The sequence below is a fragment of the Musca autumnalis genome, unplaced genomic scaffold (genome assembly GCF_047663935.1).
Source record: "Musca autumnalis isolate F117 unplaced genomic scaffold, ASM4766393v1 scaffold_1, whole genome shotgun sequence".
Classification (NCBI taxonomy): Eukaryota; Metazoa; Arthropoda; class Insecta; order Diptera; family Muscidae; genus Musca; species Musca autumnalis.
In genome coordinates, this window is record NW_027411644.1 from 176399605 (window position 1) to 176412682 (window position 13078).

At 34.6% G+C, this 13078-nt stretch overlaps 1 protein-coding gene across 1 annotated transcript in view; it reads left to right on the forward strand.

The window, feature by feature from the left end:
* Positions 1–13078, forward strand: part of LOC141388782 (uncharacterized) — a 186141-nt gene that overhangs the window by 99659 nt on the left and 73404 nt on the right. The gene's annotated exons all lie outside the window — the stretch shown is intronic.

Sequence of the window (13078 nt, forward strand, 5' to 3'; positions counted from 1 at the left end):
TTCGTTGTATAGCCGATACAGCTCGTGGTTCTTACGACGTCGATACGCACCGTCAACACAGATTGGCCCATAAATGAAACACACCAATCACTGCCTTATTTGCTTGCACAAGTACCCATTCTTGCAAACCATAAATTAGTACGGGCAGTAAAGTGTTATTTTTGTTTGACATGATGTGGCTTTGTTTTTAAACTGCTTACGCTTAGGCCAAAGAAGCATCTGTTTACCAGTACTATTCTTCTTCTTATTTCACAACAACTCACTACATCAAATTTATATGAACCAACTTCCACAGTTGGTCCAAATTCTATTGACGCATTGCGCGTCTACCGCCAGACCGACCTTCATAAATGTATCAGTTACTTCTTTACTAATCGACCTATTATGTCAATATCGATAGCATAAGCGAGTAACAGGTGCCTTTTGGTGTATATTGTGCCATTTCTTTTAACATTTGCATCTCGTATGACCTTTTCCGGGAGGATGTTGTAGAGATCGGACGAAACCTCTTTTTGGTGAGTTCTTTCCTATTTACCTTAACATCTCTCCCCACATCATAAAGATCTCTCCTGGCGTGCCTGGGTGGGGGCCGTATAGCTTACCACTGATCGACTCTAACCCGGCGTTTACAAATGCCAGTATTGGCAAGACAATAGCAAAAATATCGAACATCTTAAACATGCTGTCGAACGTTACACTCAATATCCAAGTGTAGTTAGTGGTGGGAATCAGGACAACATCGACCAATATGTTCAGGGGGAGCCTCATTTCAGCCGTCCGGGTGGTGAACAGTGTGGTAGTGGATATTTTCATATTCCTCACATGGAAGAACTGTACTAAGTCAGCTATGTAGACATTTAACCTATTCATACATATCATGTCGTATGGAGAGTGTGGAATTTCTGAAATTAAACACTTCCGGAGATATCATCCCGTCTTGGGGTATTCCCTGTTTCACTCTTACACTGAATTCTGCAAACGACTGGCGCCCAACATTCATCCAACGTTCTGCCTGTTCTGGTTCGGAATAATGCCTCCCGAATCATCGCTACTGGGAATGGTATTGTCAAGACTTATTAATATTCCTCTTGGATTATAAATGTTTTTGAGAGTAGTCCACATAATTTTTGTCCCATGTCGGATTCTTCTAAATATTTCCTCAATTTGTCCCTTTCGTGATTTGAGTCGAGTCTGTCGATTTATTGAGACCAGTGGGCCTATTCTGTAATTTTTTAACGACAATCGATGTTGTTATTTTTTCGAGAAACTCATTTTAACAACAAATTTAACAACCTTTGTATTCTGTAAACAAATTTTAACAACTTTTTTTTTTAAATGTCGTTATGAAAACAAGATTACTGCAAACAATTTTTAATGTCGACAACGTTGTCGATCCGACGAAAAGTTACAGAATAGGCCTACATCCCCACTATTCTGTAACTTTTTAACAACTTTACTCATTGTTTATTTTACAACAATTTCATTTGTTTGTTTTGTTTTTGTTACAATAACAAAAGAAATTTAACAAGTTGTTAAATGTCTTTTGTTTTTGTAACGACTACAAAACAAACAAATGAAATTGTTGTAAAATAAACAATGAGTAAAGTTGTTAAAAAGTTACAGAAAAGGGGGGCTGTAGGCCTATTCTGTAACTTTCTAACAATCCGACAATTGACAACGTTGTCGACACTAAAAATTGTTTGCAGTAACGATTGTGCTATTCTTTAAAAATGTAGACAAATTGTCTATAAACTTTCAAAAGCGTTCAATTTTGAATGTATTCATAAACAAAACATACACACCCAGCCAGCATTTGGAAGATTGTTTTTTCCAAAAATCGCATTGAGGGGTCATTTCAGAGTCCTTTTGGTGATCAACAAATGATTAAGTCGCTTGTATGATCAGAAAGGGACTCGAAAGTGACTCCCTGTAACGATTGAAAAGAGTTCAAATTAAAATACAACAACAAATGTGTAGTAATCACAAATAAATCATTTAGGCGTTTAAAATGTGACTATTTTTTCGTTATTTATTGTCACATTTTGATCATCAGAAGATTGAAAAAAATGCTTAATCAAAAAATGGTCATCCAAGTGTTTGAAAAGTGATTATAATTATGTATTTTCTGATCATATTTTGAACAGATAGGTGATTAAATACTGATTGTTTTGTTTTATTTTTGTTTTGTTGAAAATAATTCTCATATACACTTTCTACAAAAATTTGATATAAATGTAACGTTTAATATTAAGAGTATAGACAAACACATGTTCAGGTAAAGGGGATAATTAAAAGTCATAGCAAAGCAGAAAAGACAACACAACAAAGGAAAGAACAAAAAAAAAAGAATAATAAAAAGAAAATTCTTTTAATGCTTTCGTCTAATAAAAAGACTCATAAATGACTCCCTAAAGACTCATAAACGATAATAAACATGACTCAAAAAAGACTCGAAAAAGAGTCCCAAATTAATCAACAAATCACCAATAAATGATTAAAATACGACTCGAAAAAGACTATATATACCATCAGAAAATGGGCAAAAATGATTCGAAACTAATGCAGAGGAAGACCCATTTGTGATTTGTTTAGAAGAGTCGCCTGAGGTTACGGTTTCCTCCCGTCAAAGGAGTCAGTTATGATCAGAAAATGAGCTCATATTCCAGCTTTTTAATCGTGCAGCCGGATCAAAAAAGACTCGAATTTGATTAAAATTTTCAAAAAATGCTGGCTGGGCACAAACCAAAGGCAAATCCAATATTGAACATTTTTGTCGATTTTTTAACAACTACTATTTTTGTGTTGTTTTCATAACGACATTTTTAACAAAAGTTGTTAAAATTTGTTTACAGAATACAAAAGTTGTTAAATTTGTTGTTAAAATGAGTTTCTCGAAAAAATAACAATATCGATTGTCGTTAAAAAGTTACAGAATAGGCCCACTGGTCTCAATAAATGGACAGAATCGGCTCAAATCACGAAAGTGACAAATTGAGGAAATATTTAGAAGAATCCGACATGGGCACAAAAATGATGTGGACTACTATCAAAAACATTTATAATCCAAAAGGATATTAATACGTCTTGACAATACCATTCCCAGTAGCGACGATTCGGGAGACACTATTCCGAACCAGAATAGGCAGAACGTTGGATGAATGTTGGGCGCCAGTCGTTTGCAGAATTCAGTCTAAGAGTGAAACAGGAAATACCCAAAGACGGGATAATATCTCCGGAAGTGTTTAATCTCAGAAATTCCACACTCTCCAGATGACATGATATGTATGTGATAGGTTAAATGTCTACATAGCTGACTTAGTACAGTTTTTCCATCTGAGCAATATGAAGATATCCACTGCCACACTGTTCACCACCTGGACGGCTGAAATGAGGCTCCTCCTGAACATATTGGTCGATGTTGTCCTGATTCCCACCACTAACTACCCCAGGATATTGAGTGTAACGTTCGACAGCATGTTTATGACGTTCGAGCAAGCCGCACCTATTTGCGACAAGATTTGAAGTAGAGACAAGGTTCCTAAGTCGCTGGCCGGTTGCCCTTACTAGGTGTTTACACATAGACAATATTGGCAAGACAATAGCAAAGTTACAAACCATTTTCACCAATACATTCATACTTTTCTCTACCCACCATACTGCTATAGAAAATGATATCGTTTTCGAATGTTTCTCGATAGTTTTGCGGATATTTTGTTCGAGAACGACACACGAGAATGAATTGAAAACGATTCTCTCGTCGCTCAGTTTGTGGCAGGAAAAACTTCGATTTCGAATATCGGCAATAATATTAATAGCGAATGAATGACGATAGTTTCTACGATAGTGGCGAAAAACATTTTTTGTGGAGTTTCTTGGTGTTTCTGTTATGTACCTTTTCCGTTTTTATTTCTTTGTTATGTTTGCGACTCGATATGTAACCGTTGATGGCAACTTGTGTTTGGCAACCTACCCAATATGTTGTCTTTATCAACACCTATGGGTACTTTACACGATATGTTATTTTACATATGGGTTGTCACTTTGCATATACATTTTGTATATAAAAAGTGACAACCCACATGTAAAAAACATATCGTGTAAAGTACCCATTATAGTTTATATTACACGTAGCATTTATATCGAAATTATTTGAAAATAGCAAATGGGAATTTTCACATTCACCAAATTTTCAAAAATGATATGGTTTTCGAACTTTTGACGGACAAAAGAACAACGTGCTTGTGTACACACGAAAAACATTTGCCAAACTTTCGACAGTGATAGTCGTTTTCGATAGTTGTGCCGAACATTCGAATAATATCAGCAACTGATATGGGGGGTAACATATTTAAAAATTTATAAATGTATTTGTAAAAAAGGTTTGTATTTTTCCAGCTAGCATTTGGAAGATTGTTTTATCAAAAATCTTTTTAGAGTCCTTTTGGTGATCAAAAATTCATTAAGTCGCTTATATGATCAGAAAGGGACTCGAAAGTGACTCCCTTTAATGATTAAAAAGAGTTCAATTTAAAATACAACAACAAATGTGTAGCAACCCAAATAAATCATTGAGGCGTTTAAAATGTGACTATTTTTACAGTGTTTTATTTAACATGCTTTGGTGTGTTTAGTTCAAATCTAGTAACTCATTTTTAACACAGTTGCAGTTTACCAATCGAACTAAAACTTTGCACACATTTCAGAAGTGGACGACAATACATGAATATGAAATCAAAACCAATATTGGTCCATGTTTACACTGTTCTACAGTGTTTTATATAATTTGCTTTTCAAATCTGGTAACTCATTTTTCACATAGTTGCAGTTAACCAATCCAACTTAAAATTTGCACACTTTTTAGATTTGGATGACAATACATGAATATGAAATCAAAATTAATATTGGTCCATTCCACTGTGGTCCCAGCCCCCGACAAAAATACAAAAATCGATGTCTATAAATTGTGATTATAACTATTCAAATCTATCGTAGACACATCAAATTTTAGTATTCCGGCTTTCTTTTTACAATTTCTAACGGTACAGTATGAATGTGTGTTTTCACATTTGTATGTTTTTGATATATGGTGTTCAAAGACTTTGTCAATGCCAGCATGGGACGGACGGTATTCGAAGAAATTATAGCAAACCTTCAGGTGGATGTTACGGGATATGATTTTTCTAAGTTGTCAGATCGTATACACTGTCTCTGCAAAGGAATTTCAAAAATCTGGATACCGAACAACAGAACAAGAAAATTGAAAAACATCATGCAAATTGGCCTTCTTTTAAAGACACCATTATCTGCCGTTGAAAGTAAAAACGCGGAAGGCCTGCCGTAGATTTAAGCTCCAAATAGAACACACAAATTGGTAAGCTGGACCACATGTGTGGTCTTGTTTACTGTTGATATATCCTGGTACATTTTTAGACGATTCGGGAACTCTCCTAATTGAGATATCCTGTAGCTAGTGTTTATTGTAAGAGATGCCAACCCATCCTCGCGAACTAAAAATCTCATAAAACATCCTGTTCCCTGTTTGAGACCTATAAGACATTATTTACATCTAATATAATCTGGTACGCCCTTGGTCCATATGTTAACCCACCTAGTAAGAATATTCTGTGCCTAATATTGTTGATATTTGTTGTCAGTTAATCTATATATATAAAAATGGTGTAAAAAATGTATAGTAATTCATAAAATGAGAACGGCTAGGCCGATTTCTGTAAATTTTTTTGTCAGTTATTCGTATTTTCGAGGAGAAGGTCTTTACGGAAGAAAATTTTGGAAAATCTCTCTGGAAAAGTCGGAAAATTGGAAAAATCGAAAATTGAGTTTTTGTATGAAATTTTATTCCTTAATAGCGAGACGAAGTTCGCCGGGTCCGCTAGTAAATTATAAAATTCATAAAATGTCATGATTTTTACAAAAGTTTTTGTAGAAAATTTAGGTCAAATATTTAAATATGCTAAATATCGGGAGTAAACATGATATAGGACTATACCAAAATGTGGGCATATATTGATGAATTTTGGCAAGAATGTTTGATACAGATTATAAACTCGAAATGTCAAATTGCAGCACATTCAGTTGAAAAATATGGCCAAAATCGTGAAATTATAAAAAAACGGGAGGTACGTCTATATTGGGGATATACCAAAACATGGACCTCTATCGGCCATCGACCTACGCAGGAGGTTTAATACCACCAAAGAACAAAAATGATCCAATTACAGCGAATTCACTTTGAAAATATAAACAAAATCTTGAAATTAATAAAAAACTGGAAGTCCGTTATGAGGGGTCTATAGCTAAAAATAGACCAATCCTGACGATTTTTGGGGAAAATTATCTTCTAGTCACCACGAGTTTACGGTGTCTAACTTGTTTTTACGGTGCCTAACTTGACCCCCTTTTCAAATCTGGTAACTGATTTTTAACACGGTTGCATTTGACCAATCGAACTAAAACTTTGCACACTTTTCAGATTTAGATGACAATACATGAATATGAAACCAAAACAAATATGGATCCATTGCTTCCTATAGCCCCCATATAACGGTACCAACCCATTTCCGGTATTATGCTTTTCAAATCTGGTAACTCATTTTTCACGCAGTTGCAGGTGACCAATCGTACTTAAACTTTGCACACTTTTCAGATTTGGATGACAATACATGAATATGAAATCAAAATTAATATTGGTCCATTCTTACAGTGTTTTAACGGTGTCTAACTTCAAATCTGCTAATTGATTTTTAACACGGTTGCATTTGACCAATCGAACTAAAACTTTGCACACTTTTCAGATTTAGATGACAATACATGATAGAATCTCTCAAATAAAACGCTTGCCGTTTAATTTTGTCACCATTCATAATTTAAATGCAAGCGTTTTATTTGAGAGATTCTATCATGAAAAAGAATATATTTATTGAGGCTAAGCGAAAATTATTTTTTAATTTTAAGTACATTTCGAAATAAAACACTGAAACTTAACTTTTTAAATTATTTTTTATTTCGTTATTTATTGTCACATTTTGATCTTCATGGAGTTTGAAAAATGCTTTATAAAAAAAGGGTCATGCAGGTGTTTGAAAAGTGATTAAAATTATGTATCTTCTGAACATATTTTGAACAAATAGGTGATTAAAAACTGATTGTTTTGTTTTATTTTTGTTTGTTTGTAAATAATTCTCATATACACTTTCTATAAAACTTTGATATACATATATGTAACGTAGAATATTAACCCAGCTAGCATTTGGAAGATTGTTTTTTCAAAAATCACATTGCGGATTCTTTTTAGAGTCCTTTTGGTGATCAAAAACTGATTAAGTCGCTTGTATGATCAGAAAGGGAGTCCCTGTAATGATTAAAAAGAGTTCAATTTAAAATACAACAACAAATGCGTAGCAATCACAAATAAATCATTGAGGCGTTTAAAATGTGACTACTTTTTCATTATTTATTGTCACATTTTGATCTTCATGAAGATTGAAAAATGATTAATCAAAAAAGGGTCATGCAGGTGTTTGAAAAGTGATTATAATTATGTATCTTCTGATCATATTTTGAACAGTTAGGTGATTAAAAGCTGATTGTTTTGTTTTACTTTTTTTTTTTGTTGTAAATAATTCTCATATACACTTTCTACAAAACTTTGATATAAATGTAACGTATAATATTAAGAGTACCCCCCATACCATTGCTATCGAAAACGATATCGTTTTCGAATGTTTCTCGAGAGTTTTGCGGATATTTTGTTCGAGAACGACACACGAGAATGAATTAAAAACGATTCACTCGTCGCTCAGTTTGTGGCAGGAAATCCTTCGATTTCGAATATCGTTAATAATATTATTAGCGAATGATTGACGATAGTTTTACGATAGTGGCGAAAAACATTTTTTGTGGAGTTTCTGTTATGTACCTTTTCCGTTTTTATTTCTTTATGTTTGCGACGCGATATTTAACTGTTGATAAACATTGTTGTCTTGTGTTTGGCAACCTACCCATATGTTGTCTTTATCAACACTTATTGTCTATATTATACGTAGCATTTATATCGAAATTATTTGAAAAAAGCAAATGGGAATTTTTTACAAACAACGTAAATTTTTTTTTTTGAAACAAAAAAATTTTCAAAGTAAAAAATGTTTCTCGAAACTATTTTTCTTGTGAAGAAAAAACATTCGCCAAATGTTCGAAAACGATATCGTTTTTAAACTTTTGACGAACAAAAGAACAACGTGCTTGTGTACACCCGAAAAACAATTGCCAATTCTTCGAATGTGATATCGTTTTCGAAAGTTGTCCCCCCATACCATTGCTATCGAAAACGATATCGTTTTCGAATGTTTCTCGAGAGTTTTGCGGATATTTTGTTCGAGAACGACACACGAGAATGAATTAAAAACGATTCACTCGTCGCTCAGTTTGTGGCAGGAAATCCTTCGATTTCGAATATCGTTAATAATATTATTAGCGAATGATTGACGATAGTTTTACGATAGTGGCGAAAAACATTTTTTGTGGAGTTTCTGTTATGTACCTTTTCCGTTTTTATTTCTTTATGTTTGCGACGCGATATTTAACTGTTGATAAACATTGTTGTCTTGTGTTTGGCAACCTACCCATATGTTGTCTTTATCAACACTTATTGTCTATATTATACGTAGCATTTATATCGAAATTATTTGAAAAAAGCAAATGGGAATTTTTTACAAACAACGTAAATTTTTTTTTTTGAAACAAAAAAATTTTCAAAGTAAAAAATGTTTCTCGAAACTATTTTTCTTGTGAAGAAAAAACATTCGCCAAATGTTCGAAAACGATATCGTTTTTAAACTTTTGACGAACAAAAGAACAACGTGCTTGTGTACACCCGAAAAACAATTGCCAATTCTTCGAATGTGATATCGTTTTCGAAAGTTGTGTCGAACATTCGAATAATATCCGCAATTGGTATGAGGGGGTGTCGAACATTCGAATAATATCCGCAATTGGTATGAGGGGTATAGACAAACACAACATAAGTTCAGGTTTTGCCAAGTGAAATGAAGGAGCAGTATACCAACCACCGCGCAAAATAAAGGATAATTAAAGAAATAACAAAGCAGAAAAGAGAACTAAACAAAGGAAAGAAACAAAAACAAAAAAGAATAAAAAGAAAATTCTTTTAATTTATTTCGTCTATTAAAAAGACTCTCTAAAGTCTCATAAACGATTATAAACATGACTCTAAAAAGAGTCCTAAATTAATCAACAAATCATCAAAAAATGATTGAAATACGACATGAAAAAGACTATATATACCATCAGAAAATGGGCAAAAATTACTCGAAACTAATGCAGAGGAAGACTCATTGTTGATTTGTTTAGAAGAGTCTCCTGAGGTTACGTTTTCCTCCCGACAAAGGAGTCATTTATGATCAGAAAATGAGCTCATATTCCAGCTTTTTAATCGTGCTGTCGGATCAAAAAAGACTCGAATTTGATTATAATTTTCAAAAAATGCTGGCTGGGTAAGTGTATAGACAAACACAACACATGTTCAGGTTTTGCCAAATGAAATAAAGAAGCAGTATACTAACCACCGAGCAACATAAAGGATAATTAAAAGACATAACAAAGCAGAAAACACTATAAAACAAAGGAAAGAAACAAAGAAGAATAAAAAGAAAATTCTTTTAATTTATTTCGTCTAATAAAAAGACTCATAAATGACTCCCTAAAGACTCATAAACGATAATAAACATGACTCGAAAAAGAGTCCCAAATTAATCAACAAATCACCAATAAATGATTGAAATACGACTCTGAAAAGACTTTATATACCATCAGAAGATGGGCAAAAATGACTCGAAACTAATGCAGAGGAAAACTCATTTGTGATTTGTTTAGAAGAGTCGCCTGAGGTTACGTTTTCCTCCCGACAAAGGAGTCATTTATGATCAGAAAATGAGCTCATATTCCAGCTTTTTAATAGTGCAGTCGGATCAAAAAAGACTCAATTTGATTAAAATTTTCAAAAAATGTTGGCTGGGTTTGCTTTTGTCTTGCCAACACTGGCATTTGTAAACGCCGGGTTAGAGTCGATCTGTGGTAAGCTATACGGCCCCCACCCAGGCACGGCAGGAGAGATCTTTATGATCTGGAAAGAGATGTTAAGGTAAATAGGAAAGAACCTCACCAAAAGAGGTTTCATGTGATCTCAACATCCTTCCGGAAAAGGTCATACGAGATGCAAACGTCAAAAGAAATGGCACAATATACACCAAAAGGCACCTGTTACTCGCTTGTGCTGACGATATTGACATTATAGGTCGATTAGTAAAGAAGTAACTGATACCTTTATGAAGGTTGGTCTGGCGGTAAATGGCGACAAGATCACGTTGATGGGGTAGACGCGCAATGCGTCCATAGAACTTGGACCAACTGTGGAAGTTGGTTCTTATAAATTTGAGGTAGTGAGTTGTTGTGAAATAAGAAGAAGAATAGTACTGGCAAACACATGCTTCTTTGGCTTAAGTAAGCAGTTTAAAAACAAAGCCACGTCATGTCAAACAAAAATAACACTTTACTGCCCGTGCTAATTTATGGTTTGCAAGAATAGGTACTTGTGCAAGCAAATAAGGCAGTGATTGATGTGTTTGATTTACTGGCCAATCTGTGTTGACGGTGCGTATCGACGTCGTAAGAACCACGAACTGTATCGGCTATACAACGAAATCAGTATAGGTTAGGGGTCGATTATGCTTTGCCACTAAACTTAAGTTGCATTGTCAATTGTCAGCACAACTGAGATAAAAGGTCTGTTCCAGTACTGCAAGAATCTACTATTTTTACTATTTCTTTCGATAACATAAAGGAAAAATTGTTATCGTAGTAAAAAGTAGTACCTTCTTGCAGGTTCTGGAACAGAGCAAAAATGTTGTATTATTGGTGTCAACCCAACTGGATTGTCGATAAACGTGTTATCGATCAGTGTTTTTTTTAAAACTTGTGTACTCTATTAAATCCAAAAGGCACAACTCGACAAAAAAAACTATTTTAAAATTAAAAGTTCAGTGGAACTATTTTTTGATGATTAAGAAGGAAATTGTCCACTTGATAGAAGATAAATTGGATCGTTTCGAAGTTGACGGAGGAGGAAAAAAGACAAAACAAAATCATTTTTATTCAAAACGAAACGGCTGAATAGATGGAACCCATGTACACATTGGATTTGCACTCAATTTATCAATTAATATTTCAAACGGTTGTTTTGTTGTTATTTTCACCATACGTTTGATACACAAAATTTATTATTCATGCAAATAATCAACAATTGTTAAGAAAATGTTTTTTTCCTTTCAATTGTACTTCTTGTTTCTTCGAAAATATTCACTGCAACTGAAAATAAGTGGTTGCTGAAAAATAACCGGTTCATCAACTGAGATTCGCAACTTCAGTTGAAGGTTGCCATACATAAAGTAATTTTGACAACTGGCAACTCCACTCAAGGATAATTGCGATCGATAATTGACCCCTAAACGTATCGAGATACAGCGATTGCGTTGGGTAGGCCATGTCATAAGAATGAGCGATGATGAACCCGCTAAAAAGGCGCATTAATACGGGCTACATGGTGTTATGGGTAGAACTGGAAGGTCAAGGCTTCGATAGAGCAAACAAGTGGAAGACGAGATCGAAAAGCGTGACATTCCAAATTGGAAAAGCAAAGCAACAAACAGAGAGGAATCGAAATCTTTTCTTAGTTCGTTTAGTGCCAAACGGGGTACAAGCCGTTACTGGGGCCATTATTACAAGACGACCACAACATCATTTCAGTAGAACTAAATGCACAGAAGACTGGTATCTATTCAAGGGGAAACAAACATAATTTTCCGTCATCAGCAGGTGAGAAGGTATTTGAATCAAATTTGCTGCATAAATTTCGTTTATGCATTACGTAGAAATACTAGCTCGTTTGCTTATTTAGTCATGTATGCCGAGGTTGTGTTAAAGTTGATCTGTACAGCTATGGCCAATATCAAATACTGGCTTTTAAACCCTGGAAGTATGTTTCAATTTTCAATGTAACGGGTGATCCAACAAGAGGAACTTTTTTCAATAGCCTTTTTTGACAGATCACGCGTGAGTCGTGTCACGTGTTCTTGTTATTTTTGTTTAGTATTGTTTGACATTTTATAAAGGAAAAGCTTACGCCTCTACAACGTTTACACGTTCACAACGAAAATTCGCGTTGTGTGGGGAGTGTATTTCGAGCCTAATTTTGTTCAGTGATGGGACACATTTCTGGCTTTATAGCAGAGAAGGGCTTCTTTGCAAAGAAGTATAGTGAACGCGCGCACTGAGTTGCCCGCTTGGGCGATGGGCTAGATCGGCATCGGAAACTCGTCGATTCTCAGCGTTACAGTAACTAGTTCCACTTCTGACCCCTCACAGTGCAATCAACTGTAAACTTTAACATGGGGATGTCATAGGAGGTAACCAATTGACACTCTATGCATTACCTGTAGGTGGTATTGTACTAGTTCCAGGTTTACAGTCATATACCAGTTTATTTATAAAAAAAAGTGGTGGGAAAAAGTCACAACTGACGCTTCGTCGTTTACTTGGGGATATATAGGTGTCAATTGGTTCCCTTCGCATTACTTATGGGTCAATTGTGAACTAGTACCACTTACCTCTAGTATAGGACTATTTAAATTGCGACAATTGGAATTGCTAGCGGGTAGAGAGAAGAAGAGGGCGATTTGCATATTTACTTCGTATTCCTTTTTTATACCAGAACAATATGTACGAAGATATTCAGTCCATCAACACTAACTTCTGTTATTGGATGCTTCATTTATATTAAAGTTATGAAGAAAATGTAAATGTGAATTATTTATACAACTCGTCGTTTAAGTTAAGTTAATTAAGTCGCAACTGGCGCCTCCTCGTTTACTTGGGGATAAAAAGGTGACAATTGGTTCCCTTCGCATTACTTAGGGGCCAATATTTGTACTAGTACTGATTAGAACTAGTTCTGGACTAATTGAATTGATACAATTGGAATTTTCGT